At 37.7% G+C, this 19,983-nt stretch overlaps 1 protein-coding gene across 3 annotated transcripts in view; it reads right to left on the minus strand.

Moving 5' to 3' along the window:
* Window positions 1-19,983, minus strand: part of FRK (fyn related Src family tyrosine kinase) — a 167,319-nt gene that overhangs the window by 134,724 nt on the left and 12,612 nt on the right. The window contains exon 1 of one of the 3 annotated variants that reach the window (XM_063666518.1): window positions 624-833. The exons of the other annotated variants lie outside the window; for them this stretch is intronic. The gene's annotated coding sequence lies outside the window, so the exon portion shown is untranslated. Of the gene's footprint in view, window positions 1-623; window positions 834-19,983 lie in introns of those variants that run through there. 3 annotated transcript variants of the gene reach the window in all.

The following is a 19,983-nucleotide window of genomic DNA, read 5'->3' on the forward strand; positions in this document are numbered from 1 at the left end:
TAGCAGTTTTCCTGACCAATGATGACGGACTACATTAAACATCCAGCCAACATGGGATGCTGGACTCATTCTCTCCTACACAGAAGGTGTGTTTTCCATACTTAAAGAGCATAATCATGAAACCCTATTTCTATATTTGAAAACCCATGAATTCTACCCTCAATAAACTACAGCTACTCAGTGAATTTCTTTACTGATCTGAGTTCCCTTACTTGCAAGTATACCAATTCAGGTTTAAAAAAAAAAAAAAAAAACTTTTTAAAGCTTTTTGTTTCATTCTTTGGCACTGTCAAAGACACAAAATAGGCACAGTATATCTAGATTTCAGTAAGATACTGAAAAAAATGATCTAGCACCATCCACAAATGGGATTAGAGAACTTGCTTTCCAAAAAGACTGAATATTCTTGTATATGCAATCTCCCAGAAGGAGCTGATAAGCCTTTCCTAAAATATAGTTATCCATGGTTTACCCAGGTGATTTGTTCTTGCCTATTAAGCAGATAATTCATCAATCAAGATTCACATCTACCTAGCAGCAACATTACTTTAGCAATGCCACAGAGCCTCTCTAATCCGTTAGACACTATCAAAGTTCCCCAAAATAACAGAAAATAGAAGCACCTGAAGTCTCTGAGGATTTTTTTCTCAAGAACTTCTCTTTTGATATTTCACCAAGTTTGGGATACAAAATTTGTGGCTGGGCTGACTGAACATGAGGATATGTAGTATGACGGCATAGTTCTTACTGTTCATCTTCAAGTTTCTTGGCTAATTCCAAACTCTATGTGCAAAGTAAGATGAGCAGAGTCATGCCTCTCTTGCAGTTAACTCCTATTAAAAGATTTATATTATTCAATATTACTGTGAAAAAAATATTTTTAAAACTTGCATTTGGCCAGGCATGGTGGCTGACACCTGTAATCCCAATACTTGAGGAGGCTGAGGTGGGAGGATCACTTGAGGCCAAGAGTTCTAACCAGTTTAAAAACTAAAAATCAATCTCACTTGGTTTTCCTAGAAGGTCTTATCCAGGTATAAAAGTGGATTAATTCTGCTTAGTTTCATAGATCAAACAAAAAAGGATGAATATGCATGTCATTCTGCACTACAGCAGGGGAAAACAAAAAGGATTCAGGTGGGTGAGACCTGCAGATGGTCAGGGGAAACTCCTTGGGGATTTGGGCTTCCTCCTGTCTCTCTCACCTTTGACACAAAGCATCACAAACCACCCAGGGGTCCTGTAAAAACTTGGATTCTAATTCAGTAGACCTGGAGGGAAGTCTGACAGTCTGCCTTTTTAACAAGCTCCCAGGTGATGTCCATACTGCTGATCTTAGGACCACAGTTTGTGTGGCAGGAATTTAGTGACTCAATTTATAGCTTGGTTCTCTGAGTGAGAGACATCAGCAAATCCTCACTGTCACCCACCTTTGAAAGCATGATCATCTAATCCCTTGGATTTTTCACTCTGAAAAAATATTTTAAAGACCAACTTATCTAATTATCTCATTTTAGAATGAAGGAAACAGCCCATTATTTAAAAAAAAAAAAAAAAACCTACTAAGGTGACTTGCTTTAGGTCACAGCTATTAGTGAAGATAAAATCAGAAATAACCAACCCTGTACAAGAGAATCTTCTCTTTACCACACAGCTGCTTCTTCTCAAAAACCCCAGTCAAAAGCAGATTCTGGACAATTCTTGGCTAGCATAGGTGGCAGGGTTGCGGGGCTGCATGGGTAAAGAACTCAGGGAGTGGAAGAAGAAAAGTATGTGGCCAAAGAAGATTTTTACATAGAATGTGACCCATACAAGATTCCAGGACTGGGATCCCAGGCTCCCGATTCTCAGTCTAGGTTTATCTTGTGCTAACAACAATTTATTTTGCATCCTTTGAATTATGATGTCCACAAATCATATAACCTGAACCATGGGCTTTCCTTTCTCGGAATGCTGCATTTATGATGCAGCTTTTGCAAAATCTCAATAGTATTAACAAAATCCTAATGCAAGAAGAAGAAAAAAAAGTCATATATCCAATCAGTATTTTCCAGTTAAAAGAGATATGTAATAGGTTAATTTCTATCACCCATGTTGTAAAACTTTTAGTCATTAGCAACAACAGCAACAACAAATGTACCGTTTCTTACTTATATATACATGGTCTTTTATAGAAACAAAGAAAAAAATTCTTATGCCAAAGTTTCCAGATTTAGATTTTTCCTATGTGCATGCTAAGTAATTGGATAGAGCTTCAAGAATTTCTTGTCCAGCTAGGCCTTTTTTTTGTCTCTTGATACATAAGAAGTATACTTGGCATTTTTTATTTTGATATTGGACATTTTTAAGTACCTGGTATTTTAATAACTAGGTTCATAATAATGATGTTTTAGCAACGTTTTTATTGAAAATCTGTTAAACTTATAATGCGTATTGTCACATATGGCACACAAGTAATTGGTGTCCTGGTCCTTGGAAGATAAAGGAGCTCATTTTGGAAAAGTAACTGAGTCTTAGGGGCTTATTATTTCTTGGTGAATCATCAAAGTAAACATGGTCAGTACATAATAAAAGCCTATTACAAGCAGTTTGCTTTTCCTCAAAGTTAAACCACAAGTCACACCTTGTCGCCTATGTACATAATGATATGTATGCATTTGGTTCACTTTAGCACAGAAAGTCTGTAATATGTGTTCTATTCATCTTCACAAAGGAAGGTATTCGCTACAGATGGTTGACTGTACACATTTTCACACCTTCACAGTCAATAGAAATTTCAGAATATCAACTTTAAAAGAAAATATATGGTGTATATGTGCCACATTTTTTTAATCCAGTCTATGATTGTTGGACATTTGGGTTGGAATACTATGCAGCCATAAAAAATGATGAGTTCACGTCCTTTGTAGGGACATGGATGAAATTGGAAATCATCATTCTCAGTAAACTATCGCAAGAACAAAAAACCAAACACCGCATATTCTCACTCATAGGTGGGAATTGAACAATGAGAACACATGGACACTGGAAGGGGAACATCACACTTCGGGGACTGTTGTGGGGTGGGAGGAGCGGGGAGGGATAGCATTGGGAGATATACCTAATGCTAGATGACGAGTTGGTGGGTGCAGCGCACCAGCATGGCACATGTATACATATGTAACTTACCTGCACATTGCGCACATGTACCATAGAGCCTAAAGTATGATAATAATAATAATAATAATAAAAAAAAAGAAAAAAAAAAAAAAAAGAAAATATATGAATTGAGTTACAAATCCACTCAACAAACCTAGCCTTGCATTTATAGAATGTGAAAAACTTCATCATTCTCCACTTTTGCCTCCAGCAAATGTGCCATCTTCAGCCACTGGAGGTCATCTGCTGAAACTTCATTGCCCAGTTCATGTCAGATGCAATCAGAATTTGTTTGATGACAAAAACACTTATCAGCTAGTCTGTCAGTGCTTTAAAAAAAGATTAAACCACATGTCATTAATAGACCAATTAAAGGAAGCACATTCTGGTGTGCCTGCCTATTAAAAATTATTTATTTCAGTAGTCCTTGAGGCTTACCTCCTTTGCTTCACTGATTCAACAAATATTTATTGATCTCTTATGTGTCAGGCACTAGGCTAGGGCTTGCGGATATGAAATTAAATAAAATAAGCATAGTCTCTCCTATACAAGGAGAGTGTCTCACATTGCAAACAAAAATGTGACCAGATAAATATTGTCAGTGCAAAAGGAGGTACAAATCTAAAGAAGCATACATTTGTTTGGAAAGATTGTCTCCCTCTCTGACTACCATAGTAGTTTTCTTCTTTTATAATTTATTCAACACATAATTGTTGAACATCCCCTGCTAGGTACCAGGCAGGGTATTTGCTGTTGAGGATTTAGTCATGAAAAGAGGTACAGCCTGTAACCTAAATAGAATTTGTAAAACTACTAGAGCATTAGATAGCATTAGACAAACAGTTGTAGAAATAATTATAACCATCCTGCTAAGAGCTATGTAGCAGAAGTATCAGGTACTATAAGAGGACTATTGCACTCTATTATACATAAGAGTCTTTAGAGCTATACTTGTTTCATCTTTGTATCACCCACAGAGCTTGGAAAAGAACATTGAAAAAATTGATGCTTAAATAAATATATGTTGAGAGATTGAGTACTGAATCTGAGGATGGGGTAAAAAATGTCACTCTTTATAAATAAAAATATTAATCAAAATGACTTGATGTGGTATTCATTACTGAGGTTCAAAGATATTTCCAGTTCTCATCTTCTAAAATATGGCAGAATTGTACTTTCCTATCCCTTTGAAGATAAGCAAAGACATATGATTTGCTTTGACTGATGAAATGTTAGAACTGACTACATCACTTCCAGGTTAAATAAACACACACACACACACACACACACACACAAAAAAGATACCTTTCAGAGGAAATGTACAGTTACACGTGTTTCCTTCCCCTACCATGATGACAATGTTCTAGATGAGGGGTGATCTATTAGCCTGCATTGTTGGCTAAGCAAAACATGGAAGAGCTTCCACTGACCTGATAGGTACATATAACCTAATTGAAAAATAACCTTTGTTGTTTTAGGCCTCAGAGAGTTAAGCATTGTTATCCTGTAGGAGTTTAACCTAACCCATACTAACTGATAACCTAGATAAGGTGAGATATCTGTGGAAAGTATAACAGGAAAGAAAAACATCCAAAGAAATAGTAAGTAAACTGCTGGTAAGATTAGCAAAAGGCTTAGGGTGCTCCCTGGAAAATAAAATATCCCTCTGAAATGGATGCTAGAAAATGTAATGTGTTTGCCATGAGGAAGTCTGTTATGTAATTTTAAAAATTTTTTATGTGTATGTGTGACATTTAAAATATTGAAAGAGAAGACTGGCACCAGAAGAATGTATCAATATGTCTCCACTGTACCCTGATTTTAATTATGAGTTAGTATTGCAGAATTTTGGTAAGAAGAAGAAAGGGTCACACTGGTATATCAAGGTGAGGAGATCATCTGCTTGGTACACTCAGTTTCTTTATTCAGATTCTATATGCTCTAAGTAACTTTATTTTCTCTGTCTTGGACTTCGAAATGTGTCTTATCAGCTCTGCCAAGAATACTTCTAATTTTATACTTAGAAATTCAAGAATGGAGCACTAATTCATGTAACAGAAATTTGATGTGCAATAACCTTAACTAGAGAAATATTTATTTTCTTAAGTGATGAGTTTCAGCAATTATTAAGTAATGAAACATCTCCCTAGTACACCAGAAAAATTTCAATGGAGGAAAATCATAGTCAGTGATTTACAAATTCTAACTGGAAACAAAGAAATGTATTGAACTTAACAGCAAACAAAATGCATCAATATGTAACAACAATAATAAAATAAATTTAGCAGAAATTATTGTTGAGAACACTAAATAACAAAAGCACTAAACGTATTAAAAATGAATAGGGAAGTAGCAGATAAGTGATCGCCACTTAAAACTCTCCCAAGAAGCCACTACAGCCCATGACTTATTTTCCTTGTACATATTATGTAGGAAACTATTTTTCAGTTCATGCAATAATACTTACACTCCATTTTTCCATTAAAATGTGCTCATAAGTATTAATCAATTCCCATAACAGCACAGAGATAGCTAAGAATTATCCAGAGTTGACAGACTAAGAGCCTGAAATGATGTTTGACTATAATGCCAAAGACTGCTGGGGGAATTAATAAGAGCTGACACGAGAGTTCCAAATTCTGGCTCCTGGCTGCTGCCAGGGTGAATGAAGCTGTCAGCAAGTTAACTTATCCTGTCCTCTGCCCACCACATTGACACAAAGGAGCCAAGAGCACCTGCTTCTAAATTACCCCTGCGTGATCAGCAAAGCTACTGCAGATGCTCTTTCTATCTTAGCTCTTGGTGTCTCACAGAGTTAGGTATTTCACTTAGAAAAGATTAAGAAAATCTTCAAATCCACAATTCAATGACCTGGGTCAAGAAGTCCTCCACAGGTCTGTCTTAGAGCCTAAGAAATAATACTGTTATATCCTAAAGCTAAAACCAGGAGACTGGGGGTGACTCATCTGTCTTCATAATGACTAACACCTTTGCTTACATGCTTTTAATGTTAGGAAGCTTAAGATTTGTACATGGCATACTGGTTACCAGGGACTGAGGGTCTCCAGCTCTGCTGGACTTTCAGTTTTAAAACTGAGGAAGTCCCAGTCAAACCCAAATGGTTGGTCACCCTTCTTCTGGGTAATGAAATATGCCATGCTTCTTCATTTTATGTAACTGATGAAACTAATATAACCAGTTGTCTTATTTCTTCGAGTAATCAGATATACATGGGGCAAAATTAAATTTGAGCAAACACTTTTAAATTATTTAAAAATATATTTTAGTGAGTTGTGGCTACATTTTCATAGATAGCAAAATTTCACTAACAATATTGAAACTGCCACGAGGTAGGACCATCCATATATATCAAAGCCTATACCAAAAACTTGTCTTGAGATTATTTGCTTGCATAGAAGTCAGATGGGAGGAACCTAATTCCCTTTGTACCATCCCAGGTCCACTTCTCATCTGTGGCCCTCAGCCAACCTACATCACAGCCCTATGAAGAGATGTGAAAAACTTCCTAATGCTCTCCAGTGCCATACCAGGGCACCAAGAGAATCTGAGGGGCTGCCCTTAGTTTTCTAAGTCACGCCTGTCCCTCTGTTGTGCCATGCTGTGTTCCCTTTGACTTTACGCTTTGACATTATGGCCTCCTAGGGTTACAATATGGGAAGCCAGGCAGCAATATATACTGCTCTGGGACCTACCCAATTCCCCCTCCCTTGTGAGTGCTCAGAGAGAAGGAGAAGGGCAGAGATTAGGGTCATTTCAGTCATCCAAATGGGTTTTCAGCTCTCACCAAGTCCCCTCTGATTCTCCTTTTCCCATTTGCTTGTTGAACTCTTCTCTCCTTTTGGAAGAGAAACCAGTTCTTACATGTCACCATCCACTCTTTCTCCACTGTGAATCATGAACAGATTCTATGCTAGGTCCCAGGCTTTGGCTTCTCTATAATTACTTTCTATTTGTGTGACTGTGAGTAAGTATTGCTTTTTAATCTTCTTATGCCTAAGTCCTCATCTGCAAAAATAGGGATAATTATAGTATCTACACCATATGGATCATTGTGAAGATTTTATGAGTTAATAGGTATAAAAGGCTTACGAAAATTTTGACACAAAGTAAGCCCCCAAAAAAGCTAATGGTATTTTTGATTTTGGTGTGATTATTCAAATGTAAGCTTTAGAGCTGGAAAAAAAAAAACAAAAAAAAACCAGGAACTTTTTTCCTCCCAGAAGTTGGTATAAAGACTTTTCTTTTTAAGATGATTGTTTCAGTCAAAGCCTCAAAGGCCCACTTTGAAACTCAGGTGAGAAATTAACGCTCTTCATTGGGGTTCTTTTGTGTCCTCCTTTCCCTAGAGACCTAGACCCCAGTCTTTGGCTCTGTTTTTAACAACAAAAAAGTGCCCCCCTACCACCCACAATTAAGGAGTAAAGGGAAGAAATAATACCAGGATGATATTACTGTCCTTTGCTAGCTGTGTGACCTTGGCAAGTGGCATAAATTCTGAGCCCTACACTTTACAGGTGCTCAAAGAAGGCTATTAAGGCTGGACTGAACAAAGTGAGGAGAGTGACAAGAGGTGACAATGAAAGATAGAGGGATGAGATCTGAAGGGCCTGTAGACTGCAGAATGCAAAAATTTAATGAGATAATAAATGTAAAATTTTGGCACATATCAACTCTTCCCTTAACATTGATTCCTTGACATTCCTTGACATTGACTTCTTCCTGGAAATTCCTTCTGCAACAGAATTTCTCATCTTCATTATTGTTTTCTTAGTGCTCTTCTTGTTTTAAGTATTTTAAATTGAGTCACTTCATTTATAAATGTCCATTTTCTAAGTGTCTTGCATATGTTTCTGTTATGAAAACTCTCACCAAAAGTTTATATGATGATTGCCGGATGATAAAAGATTTTTCTGAAATTATTTAAAGGAAATTATTCATTTTTTTCTTACAGTATGTTATGATGGATGTCATATATATGCAACGTTGTATGTCAAATTTATGCAAATATAAAATACTAAACAGCAAAGTTCAAAATGATTTATTTTCTTTAAATTATTTGAAAGTATCCTGTTCTATTGGACCACACTTCCTTTTGTATTTTACATATTTTAATTTCAACTATTGTGTCATTTTCTTGATTTTAAAAATTATTTCACCGTTAGATTTTTGCTATCTTTTTATAACAAATGAGAAATTATTATTTTTTTCATCCATTTCAGCCCTTGTAAAAGTATAGCAATGATAAGGAAGCAAAGGGTATGAAATAGCTTATAAACACCATGCTGAATCGTTCCTGATTTGTCAATGACAGACATGTCTAATATCTTTGGTGCACTTATTTTGAGGATGAAAGCTGATAAGTGAGCTAAACTGCTCAAGGGTCACACATTTCCAACCAATTCTCATGTGTTTTTCTTTGACTAAGGTGGTGCAGTGAGCTGGCTGCACAAATGGCCATGCAGACCCAGCGGTGTTTATACTTCTGTTGTTCCATGAGTGCACTATGCACTGATTCTGTAAGTTAAAATAATAATAGTAACAATGCCTTTCACTTTGCTATCAGTTTGAATCTGAACTTGTCTAAGAAAGGTGTTTACCAGATCAAGGAAAGAAGGGTGATAATGTTACAGATTATTTTTATTGTACTCTATCTCCATTATCTTGAAAAATCCATCTCCCAATTCATAAACATTTTCAGTTACCCAATGATAATTCCGAAGTATTCCTATATCAGATTGATTATCCAAAAGATGAAAGAAATGAAAATCAAAAAGTTGTAAGTTCCTACCACATTTAGATTAATGAAGTAATTCATATAGAAATAGAGGTACATTACAAACTCCATTTTACATGTTTTTACCTGTAAGGTAGTTACTGTCAGTCAGCTTTATAACAAAATAGAAAAACAGAGGATTTAGGTTATTTACTGAAGTCACACATCAAGAACCAAGCAGGAATTAGTTCCCAACGCATCCAATGCCGAAGCTTCATTCCTTTATGATGTTGTGGAAGGAATATTTCACATAGGGCTTAGCTGTGCCTGTGAAAATGCACCCTAGGACACCAGCCCTTCCCCACCTTGAAGGGCCCAGGGTTGCTTTTCCTTTCACAAAGATTACAGTTGACTTCAGCTGCTCCTCAGGTAAAGTGGACTTTAAATCCTATAGCTCCCCACCCAACTCATTCAAATTTGTAATTTGATCCTTGTAGATACATGCACGGTGCTAATTCAGTATGATCTTTCTCTAAAATATGGCCTCTCTCCTCTGATTTATTTAAACTGTAATTACCCTTAATTTCTTTCTTGATCACGTATTCATGTGTACATTACCTTACTCATTGAACAGTTTTTTGAATATTTCCTAAATTCCAGGGACTATGTAGGTACTGGAGAAAGCTTGTGCTTCTTTCTTTCAGAGAAAATGGAGACTCTCCTTTGCTTTATTATAGATCTCGATGTCATCATGCCTATGACCAGACTCCTTTATTTGTTCCAACCCTGCCAGATCAACTAATACTATACAGCAGTTATGCAATTGGATGTTGACATGTCTTACAAGACAGTCTAAACATCTGAAAATTGGCTGGGTGCAGTGGCTCATGCCTGTAATCCCAGCACTTTGGGAGGCCAAGGCAGGCAGATCACGTGAGGTCAGAAGTTCAAGACCAGCCTGGCCAACATGGTGAAACCCCGTCTCTACTAAAAACACAAAAATTAGCTGGGCATGGTAGCAGGTGGCTGTAATCCCAGCTACTCTGGAGGCTGAGGCAGGAGAATTGCTTGAACCTGGGAGGCAGGGGTTGCAGTGAGCTGAGATTGCACCATTGCACTCCAGCCTAGGCAACAAGAGCAAAACTCCATTTCATAAATAAATAAATAAACATTTGAAAATGAAAATGAGCAAAATGACTTCTTTACTCAGGAGTAGTGTCCCAACTTCTGGACAGCAGTTATGAACATGGGAGGATTTGTTAGAGGTGTTTAACTTGTTGGATAATACTGTTTTTTATTACTAGGACTAAAGACAATACAATAGTCTCCTGGGAACAGTCCTGTTTTTCTTCTAATGTCCCTTGACCAATCTGGGAAATGAGTCTAACTAGCCTAGTGTCCAGTTATTAGATAGCTGAGGTCCCTAAAGAGCTTGGGATGGACACATACACTCCTAATAGCTAATGTATGTTAAGGGGTTTGTTTGTTTGTTTTAATAGGGTCAGGGTTAGTGTTAGTTGTTTTAATTCTCAAAACACCCCATGTGAAGTAAATACCTTGTTTTGTTAAATTTTCAAAATTGTGAGATAGAGCCAACATACAGAAGAGTGCATAAACTTAAACATACAGCTTCACAAGTTGTCAGATGCGTGCTCAGGTATTATAACACAGATAAAGAAACAGAACATTATTGACACACTAAAAGCCCCCTGCAGGACCGTCTGGATCATAGCTCTATCTACCCTCTCCCAGTGCCAAACACTTTCCTGACTTTTACAGAATTCAACTTCCTTTCATTTCTTTATTGTTTCACAACAGAATTAACCATCCCTGAAAGCATAGTTTAATTTTGCCTACATTTTTGTTCATACAGTTACTGTTCTGTTGTCTCTGGCCCCTTTTGCTTAGCATCATGACATTAAAATTCATCTAGTTTGTAACATATCAAAAGTCCACTCCTTTTCATTGCTGTGTATTGTAACTTTGTGTGGATATTCTATAACTGTGTATTCTGTTGGGATGCACTTTTGGGTTATTTGTGGTTTGGGGCCATTTTGAACAATGCTATAAATCTACATGCACACATCTTCTGGTGTGCAATGTGCACATTTCTCTCTCTAGTGGTGAAATTGCTGAGTAGTAGATTATAGGCATCTGTACTAGATACTACCAAAGAGATTATTCATAAGAGTTCCTGTTGCTCCACATCTTTGCCTGACTTGAATTATCAGACTTTTAATTTTTGCCAATCTGATGGATTATAGTAATAGTTCCCTGAAGATCTTAATCTTCATTTTTCTGGTTTCCAATGATAATGGGCATCTTAATTTGTATTCTTATTTATATGTCCTCTTCTTTGATTCAGGTCTTTTGCCTATTTCTGCATTGGGGTTTGTTTGTTTGTTTTTTTTTTTTTCAGAGTTCTTTCTGGATAAGAGCTCTTTATCAGTTATGTATGTTGAAAATACACATTTCTTCTTTAAGGCTCACTTCTTCACTATCTTAGTTGTGTCTTTTAATAAAAAGAAAACTTGATTTCATTGTAGGTACATTTAAAATGTTTTTTATGGACAATATTTATTATATTGTTTAATAAATGTCTTCTTTTTTTGAGACAGGATCTTGCTCTGTCACCCAAGCTGGAGTGCAGTGGCTGCTCACTGCAGCCTTGACCTTCTGGGCTAAAATGATCCTCCCACTGCAGTGCCCTGAGCAGCCGGGACTACAGACACATGCCACTACAAGTGGCTAATTTTTTAATTTTTTGTAGAGACAGGGTCTCACTATGTTGCCTAGGCTGGTCTCAAACTCCTGAGTTCAAACAATTCTCCTGCCTCAGCCTTCCAAACGGCTGGGATTACAGGTGTGAGCCACCATCCTTGGCCATAATAACTCTCTTCTTATTCTAAGATTATGAAAATAGTATCCTATGTTACCTTTACCCTACCTCAGCTCAAAATGAATAATTAAAATGTAATCAATGAGAAAAAGAAGACCTATTAAATAAAGGATATTGACCCAATTGACTATCCGTTAAAAATAGTAATAAATGTGAATATGTACTTTTTTTATAATAAAAGTATTTGAGTTAGATTAAAAGTATAATGCAATGATAGCATAAAACATTAGAAGAAAATATAAGAAAAATGTTTTTAAAATCTAGGTAGAGAGAAAGCCTTTTTGTTTGTTTGTTTTTGAGATGGTCACCAGGTTGGAGTACAGTGGCATGATCGCGGCTCACTGCAACCTCCGCCTCCCAGGTTCAAGCAATTATCCTGCCTCAACCTCCTGAGTAGCTGGGACTACAGGCACCTGCCATCACACTTGGCTAATTTTTGTATTTTTAGTAGAGATGGGGTTTCACCATGTTAGCCAGGATGGTCTCGATCTCCTGACCTCATGATCCACCCACCTCAGACTCCCAAAGTTCTAGGATTATAGGCGTGAGCCATTGCACCGGGCTGAAAAAGCCTTTTTAAGTATGAAACCCAGAAGCCTTGAACCCAACATCTGGCAGACTTGCCTACGCAAAAATGTTAAACTTCTATAGCATACCACATTTATATAATACCACAAGGAAAGCTACAACACAAAGTTGAAAATAACTGCAGTCTAGAAAATAGATAATAGATTAATATTTGTACCATATGAAAACTTTCCACATGTTAGAGAAAAAAGAAATAACCCATAAGAAAATGAGCAAGAGATATGGACAATTCATAGGCAAAGAAACATAGAAGGACTTCCAAACATACAGCATATGCTCTAAGTCATTAATAATGAGAGAAATGCAAATTAACACTATAATGAGATCTATTGTTTGCCCTTGATTGACAAAAAATATAAATATTGATAATATCCATTTTGATATGGATGTGAGAAAATAGATGTTGTATTAGTCTGTTCTCATGCTGCTAATAAAGACATACCCAAGACTGGGTAATTTATAAAGGAAAGAGGTTTAATTGACTCACTGTTCAGCATGGCTGGGGAGGCCTCACAATCAAGGTGGAAGGCAAAGGAGGAACAAAGGCATGTCCTACATGGTGGCAGACAAGACAGCATTGCAGGGAAACTGCCCTTTTATAAAACCATCAGATCTCAAGAGACTTATTCACTATCTCGAGAACAGCATAGGAAAAACCCGCCCCCATGATTCAATTACCTCCCACTGGGTGCCTCCCACAACATGCGGGGATTATGGGAGCAACAATTCAAGATGAGATTTCAGTGGAGACACAGCCAAACCATACCAGACATCTCCGAACACTTTTTGTGGAGGTGCAAATCAGTATCATCGTTTTGGAGAGCAATTTGTCACTATTTATGATACACATTCTGTTTGATCCCATAATTCTACTTGTAAAAAACGATTCTATAGGCCAGGTGCAGTGGCTCACACCTGTAATCCCAGCACTTTGGGAGGCCGAGGTGCGCGGATCACCTGAGGTCAGGAGTTTCAGACCAGCCTGGCCAACATGGTGAAAAACCTGTCTCTAATAAAAATACAAAAATTAGCCGGGTGTGGTGGTGGGTGCCTGTAATCCTAGCTACTTAGGAGACTGAGGCAGGAGAATTGCTTCAGCCTGGGAGGCGGAGGTTGCCGTGACCCGAGACCATGCCACTGCACTCCAGCCTGGGCAGCAGAGTGCAACTCCATATCAAAAAAAAAAAAATTATTCTATAGACATATTAGATAACAATAATAATAATAATGGTTACACTTACTGAGCACTTGTTATGGGTCAACTGATATTATTAAGAGAAAACAGCAAATATCTACACATTTATCAAGTGTTTTAATTGAATCCCTATTATGCATCATATGCTGTTCTAGATGTTGGAACTTCAGCATAGGCACACACCAAAAAGAAAAATTTCTGTCCTCATGGAGATTTACATTATAGTGGGAGGGGAGAGAATAATAATAAACAATAATCATAATAAATCAATAACATGCTCTATTAAAAGATGGTTAAGTACTAAGGGAGAGCACAGGAAAGATAAATGGTGTGCGGGAAATTTGAAATCTAATCACCCAAGAGGGTATAATTTAAGCAAAAATATAAAGAAGTTACACAGTTATCTAGGAAAAGAGCATTCTACGCAGAGTGATAAACCGCTGAAAGATCTCTGAAGGGGGAGTTTGTACTGCATATTTGAGGAATAGAAAGAAGGCTGGTTTGATTGTAGCAGAGTGACAGCAAAGATATAGTAAGAGATAAGAAAGGGTAACAGAGACCTGACAGTGTACACCTTGCTGCACCACAATGACCTTAGACTCAATTCTGAGTGAGGCTAAAAGCCATTGGAAGGATATAAACAGAAGGCAAAATCTATTTTATGCTTAAAGAAGCTCTCTGCCTTGGGCTGAGGACAGAATTGGGATGGAGAGGGATGAGGGTAGAAGTAGGAGGACCAATTAGAGGCTATTGCAATATTCCAGGCTGGAAATGGTGGTGACTTGGATCCAGGTGGTAGCAGTGAAGGTGATTAGAAATGGCTAGATTCTGGACATATGTTTAAAGTGGAGGTGCAGCATTTGATCATGAATTAGATGTGAGATGTAAGAGCAAGAAAGGAATAAAGAATGGCTCCAAGCATTTTTGCCTGACAAACTGGAAAACATAGAGTTTCCATTAACTAGCTTGGGAAAGACTATGGATACAGCAGGTTTTGGAGGAAAATTTAGGAGGTCACTTTTAGAGAGTTGAGCTTAAAAGGTCTATTAGATCTCCAAATGGAGATGTCAAGTGGACAACTAGATCTATAAACCTAAACTCAGAAGACAGGTCAAGGCAAGGAATAAAAATGTAGGAGTTTTCAAAGTATAGATATATCTTTTAAGTCATCAGATCAGATTTAAAGAAGAGAAAATAGGAGGCAGAAGGAAGGGGAGGGAAAGGAACAGAGACGTTTAGACATCAAGAAGACGAGGAACCATCAAGACATCAAGAAGCTGAGGAAGTTCAAGGAACGCAGAAGTTTAGACATCAAGAAGATGAGGAAAAACCAGCAAAGGAGACTGAGAAGGATCAGCCAGTGAAGAAGGAGTAGGGTTCCTATAAGCCCAAAGGTGTTCACCAAGGAGGGAGAGATCAATTCTGTCAAATGACAGTCATGGATAAAATAAAATAAAATAATACTGAGGATTGAACATTGGATTTAGCAAATAAATAACATCAGTGACTCTACAGTTTTCATGGAATATTGAAGGGCAAAGTTCACCTTCATGTGCTTAAGAGAGAATGGGAGCAAAAACAGATTGCAAACAGTGAGACAAACAACTATTTCAATCAGTTTTCATCAAAGGGGAGCAGAGAAGCAAGTTTGCATGGAAAAAAAAAAGCTTTGTTTTGTTTTAAGATGAGAAAATTAACGGCATGTTTGTTGATGATGATAATGATTTAGTGGAAATAAAAAATATCATTAGAGGATAGGGGGAAGTAGTATTTTTGAGAGGATGCATACGTCTAGTGCCTAAATGAAGGGTTGACTTTACCTAAAAATGCAGATAATTTATAGCAGTGATTCTCAAACTCTAATGTACATCGGAATCACCTAGAGGTTTTACTAAAGTACAGATTGCTGGGCCTGACCTCCAGAGTTTCTGGTTCAGTATTTCTCAAGTGGTACCCAAAACTTTGTTTCTAACAAGTTCCCAGGTACTACTGCTAGGAACCACAAGATAAGAACCACTGCCTATATAACAATCATAGTTTACTGCAAACTCAAACTACTGGGCTGGAGTGATCATCCCACGTCAGCCTCCTGAGTATGTGTGAGCCACCATGCCCAGCTAATTTTTTTTTTTTGATAGATGAGGCCTCATTATGTTGCCCAGGCTGGTCTCAAATTCCTAGACTCAAGTGATTGTCCCACCTTGGCTTCCCAAAGCACTGGGATTACAGGCATGAGCCATAGTGCTTAGCCCTAAGGAAGCTTTTTTGACTGCTTATATATTCCCAGAAAAATAAAAGTTTGGTCAATATCTGAGAGTGAAGATGAGGGTGAAGGTGGTAGCAGTTTGATGAAAGGAAAAATATGAAATAATTGCTAGGATACCAGCAAAGCAAATGCACCAAGGCAATAAAATATGATTACCCAGTAGCATTAAGTACTCATCGAATGGTTATATATATTTTCTTTAGGCAGGGTCAGTTGCTCAAGTGTGAATGCAGAGAATAAAAAGAGTCAAACTTATACATCTGTTAACCAAAAGAAGATAACCAATGTGTGTAAGTATTGCTACACAAGTAACCCCAAAATTTGGTGGTTTAAAATAGTATTTATTATTACTCAGGAGTCTATGGTCAGTTGGGTAGTCATGTTGATCTGGACCAGGCTTGGATGATCATGGTTGGACTCATTCATGGTCTGTAGTCGGTTCACAGTTCAGCTGGGGACTGACTGTTTTCAGATGGCTTTGTTCACATGTCTGGCAGATCAGTGATTACGGGCTGTGATGACTGGGGTGACTGTAATAATCATCTCCTAGCAGTCTAGTTCAGCCTTATTCAGATAGCTGTAGCAGAATTCCCAAAATACTGTGGAATTCCTCATGGCCTCTTGTGACTCAGACTCAGAACTGGCAAGATGTCACTTTCCACTTGATGTTATTGGCCAGAACAGGTCACAAATCTAGATCATATTTAAGATGGAGAGAAACAGATTCTTTGCCTTGATGAGAAGGGTTGCAAAGTTGTATTGTAAGGGGCATGGATACAGGGAAAGGAATAATTATGCCTATTTTTGATTGTGGTTTTTTCTATGAATACAAAGAGGTGAGAGAGGAATATCAAATTAGGATATATCAATGAAGTGATTATAATGATTCTCTATGAATATTCATAGCTTTGCAAAAATAAGTGATAAGATAATGGCAGCAAAGGACACAGTGAAAAGGAAGTGGGGATCACTAGATTTTAGATACCAGTGGCCTCTAAGGATTGTTGGAGTAGGATACTTGAGAACATGAGTGGGAAAGATAGAAGGGGGCAGTTAAGAGAGTGGTATGCCTGCTTTAGAGATTATGAAGGATGTGTGAAAGCGTGGCTGAGGTTGTGTGAGTGACAAGAACATCATAGAAGTTAAGGGAATTGAGAGGCTAGAGTATTAGAATCATTAAAAATTAAGAAATAAGTAGGATGGAAAAAAATACAATGAGGTAGGAGCTAAAATTTTAAAGAAATGGGAAGTGTGGGGAGTTGAGGGATGACTAGGATAGGTTGTTACATACCGCATATATATCTGTATTTTGTGTGTTGGAATAGATCTTCAAGGACATTCACTCAACTGCTATCAGCAGTTACTTCTGGGAATAATAATGATGATAAACGTGTGAAGTAGTGAAAGGGGATTTTCACTTTAAATCTACTTGCTTCTCTTTTTTGTTGTTTCATAACACCTATGTATTATGCATAAATGACAGTCTAAAGAAAAGATTCAAGTAAGAAAGCAAAAGTGTTGAACTTCTTGTCACAAAGATTGGAATTTGAATTATATTTGTAAAATGCGTGTGCATTTACCTATTTCCATGCTGTTACAATGAGTGAGGTAATTATCTACTGTTCTTAATACAATGTCTGGCATATTAGAAGGAGCTCAAGAATGTTTTCTATTTCTCTACCCACTGACAAATCCCCCCATCACCACATGCACCACATGCACAGGCTGTGTGTGTGTGTGTGTGTGTGTGCATGCCACAGAGAGAGAGGGAGAGATGGTACAGAGAAGGTTACATATGAACACGGAGATTCTGTAGCACTTTTGTATTCTCCTTGGAGTACTCTCAGATTTTGAGATGAAAAGGAAGAAAGAAAATGGACATGTTTTTGTTTATATAACAATTACCTGGCTAATTTCCAGAAGAGAATAGTAGTAACAATAAATTACGCATATATTGACACTTCCATTGTAAGCTATAAGCAGCATTTATTTAACCATTCTCATTACTGTTTGAATGTCCAAATGACTTTTTTTTTTTTTTGAGACAGTCTCACACTGTCGCCCAGGCTGGAGTGCAGCGGCATGATCTCTGCTCACTGCAAGCTCCGCCTCCCGAGTTCACGCCATTCTCCTGCCTCAGCCTCCCGAGTAGCTGGGACTACAGGCACCCACCACCACACCCAGCTAATTTTTTGTATTTCCAAATGACATTTTAAAAATACAGCTTTAGAAACAAGTTGCAGGGGACAAAAAGTACTATTTTCCAACAGTCAAAAATCACAATGAAGAGAATTTAGTAGGTAGTATTATCTCAATATAGATAAAAAATCTATTAATAGGAACTAAGTGAACACTGTGAATCTCATGATAAAATCCATAAACCTAAGTTCCTAAAATAAGTATTTTTCTATGTGATGTACTATTTAAAAATTAAGTGCTGCTGGGTAAGCTCATTCTCAGTTTCCTAAAATGTTAGCTTAGGCTGTCTTTATGCTGTAATTATTTATATAGTCTGCCCATCCGTTCTTGGTGTGAGCAATGGTCTACCAAAGGTCAAATTAAAAGTGGTAGCTCATGCACTGATACTAGTATTCAACAGAACTAAAAATTAGTGGTTGTCAGAACACTTCCTGAAATTGGCTCCAAGCAAATGAAATCTTTATTCTAAATCTGTGATTAATTGATTACTAAGGACATGGGATTCAGAATTTCAGTGAAATATGGGTGCCTCCGGCCTCTGAATAAAAGCCTCTTTGCAGCCATTGATAACTTCACAACTGAAAAGATGAAAATGAATAAATGGGAATTCATTCATTCATTCAATGGATATTATGTGCCAGGTTGTGTGCTAGGCACTGAGACACAAAAATGAACATGACAAAGTCCCCATGTGAAATAACTTAGAGCTGGAGGAGAAGACTGACATGAAAACAGGTTATAATACAACAAAAAGATGTAAAGGTAACCTCAGGTTCCTGCAGCTAGACAAAATACTTGATGTCATTTCTAAAGGTAATGGAGATATCCTGCATGGGAATGGAAATCAGAAAATCAAGGGGGAAAAAATATTTCGAGCAGAGCACTCAGCATGAATGAAAGAAGCATTGCCAAAATAACCTCTCCTCTTTATTTTATACGCAGTATTTTATTGTAGTTACCAGATTATGTGCCATCTCTTTCTCTAAACCGCAGGCCCCTCTAGGCAAGGTACTTACTTTGTCTATATTTTTATGGTAGCTACCATAGTGCCTGGCATGCAGTACATTCTCAATAAACATTTGCTAAACTGAACTGAGAAGTAAGAAGCCAAGAGTTTACTAGCATTTAAAAAGAAAAAAATAGAAGTTTATTCAATAAAATATTTCAATCAATATACCCAACACATACCAGGTTATATTTATGCTACAATATTGATCAGCCCTGCCCTCTGCACCCTAGAGTAAGCCCAAAGCCTAAGCTGCCCCACCTACCTGGACCAGCTTTTTCTGTGTGTTCCAGCATGCTAAATAAACTTCACCATTTTCTATGTGAGTCATGACACGAACACGTTTGGAAAGCACTAAACTATTTATGGTAATTTCCACTGAGTTGTATTACTTTGCCGTGGGGCAGAGAATACAGAGTAGCCCACAGATGGAACAGAAAGAGAAGATACAGAAGGAACAGGGGGTTAGAGACAGACTGGCCAACAGATGGAGATACCATTCCCAGCCTAATTCTTACAGATTGGAATAAATTTTGTGGACTACACTGAAGTGAATCAGCTTTTACAAGAATGGCCACTGTAGCAGATGGCACTGGTACCCTGTTTCACATCCCCTTAGCCCACTTTTGATTTCAACCACAGCTCATACATGCTCATTTTCAGGTAAGTACAGACTTATGCCACACTAGCAATGACCCACCTCAACAGAGCTCTGCAAGGTCCTTTTCCTTTGTGCCCAAGGACCTTCTCTGAGGCCATAGGAGCCCAAGCGCAAGCACGGCCTGAAAGTTGGTGAGTGGATAACCCTCAATCATGACAACAGGAGCCATTGGGTAAACACTCAGCCTCTCCTCCTTCCAGTGGACAATTCCAGGAAGGATCCTCTGTGTTTCATGGGACATGCCAGCAGAATTGAACCACCGTTGCCTACAACACTGATCTTGATGTTGCTTTTTGG

Source organism: Pongo pygmaeus, chromosome 5 (assembly GCF_028885625.2).
Source record: "Pongo pygmaeus isolate AG05252 chromosome 5, NHGRI_mPonPyg2-v2.0_pri, whole genome shotgun sequence".
In the NCBI taxonomy this organism is placed as follows: Eukaryota; Metazoa; Chordata; class Mammalia; order Primates; family Hominidae; genus Pongo; species Pongo pygmaeus.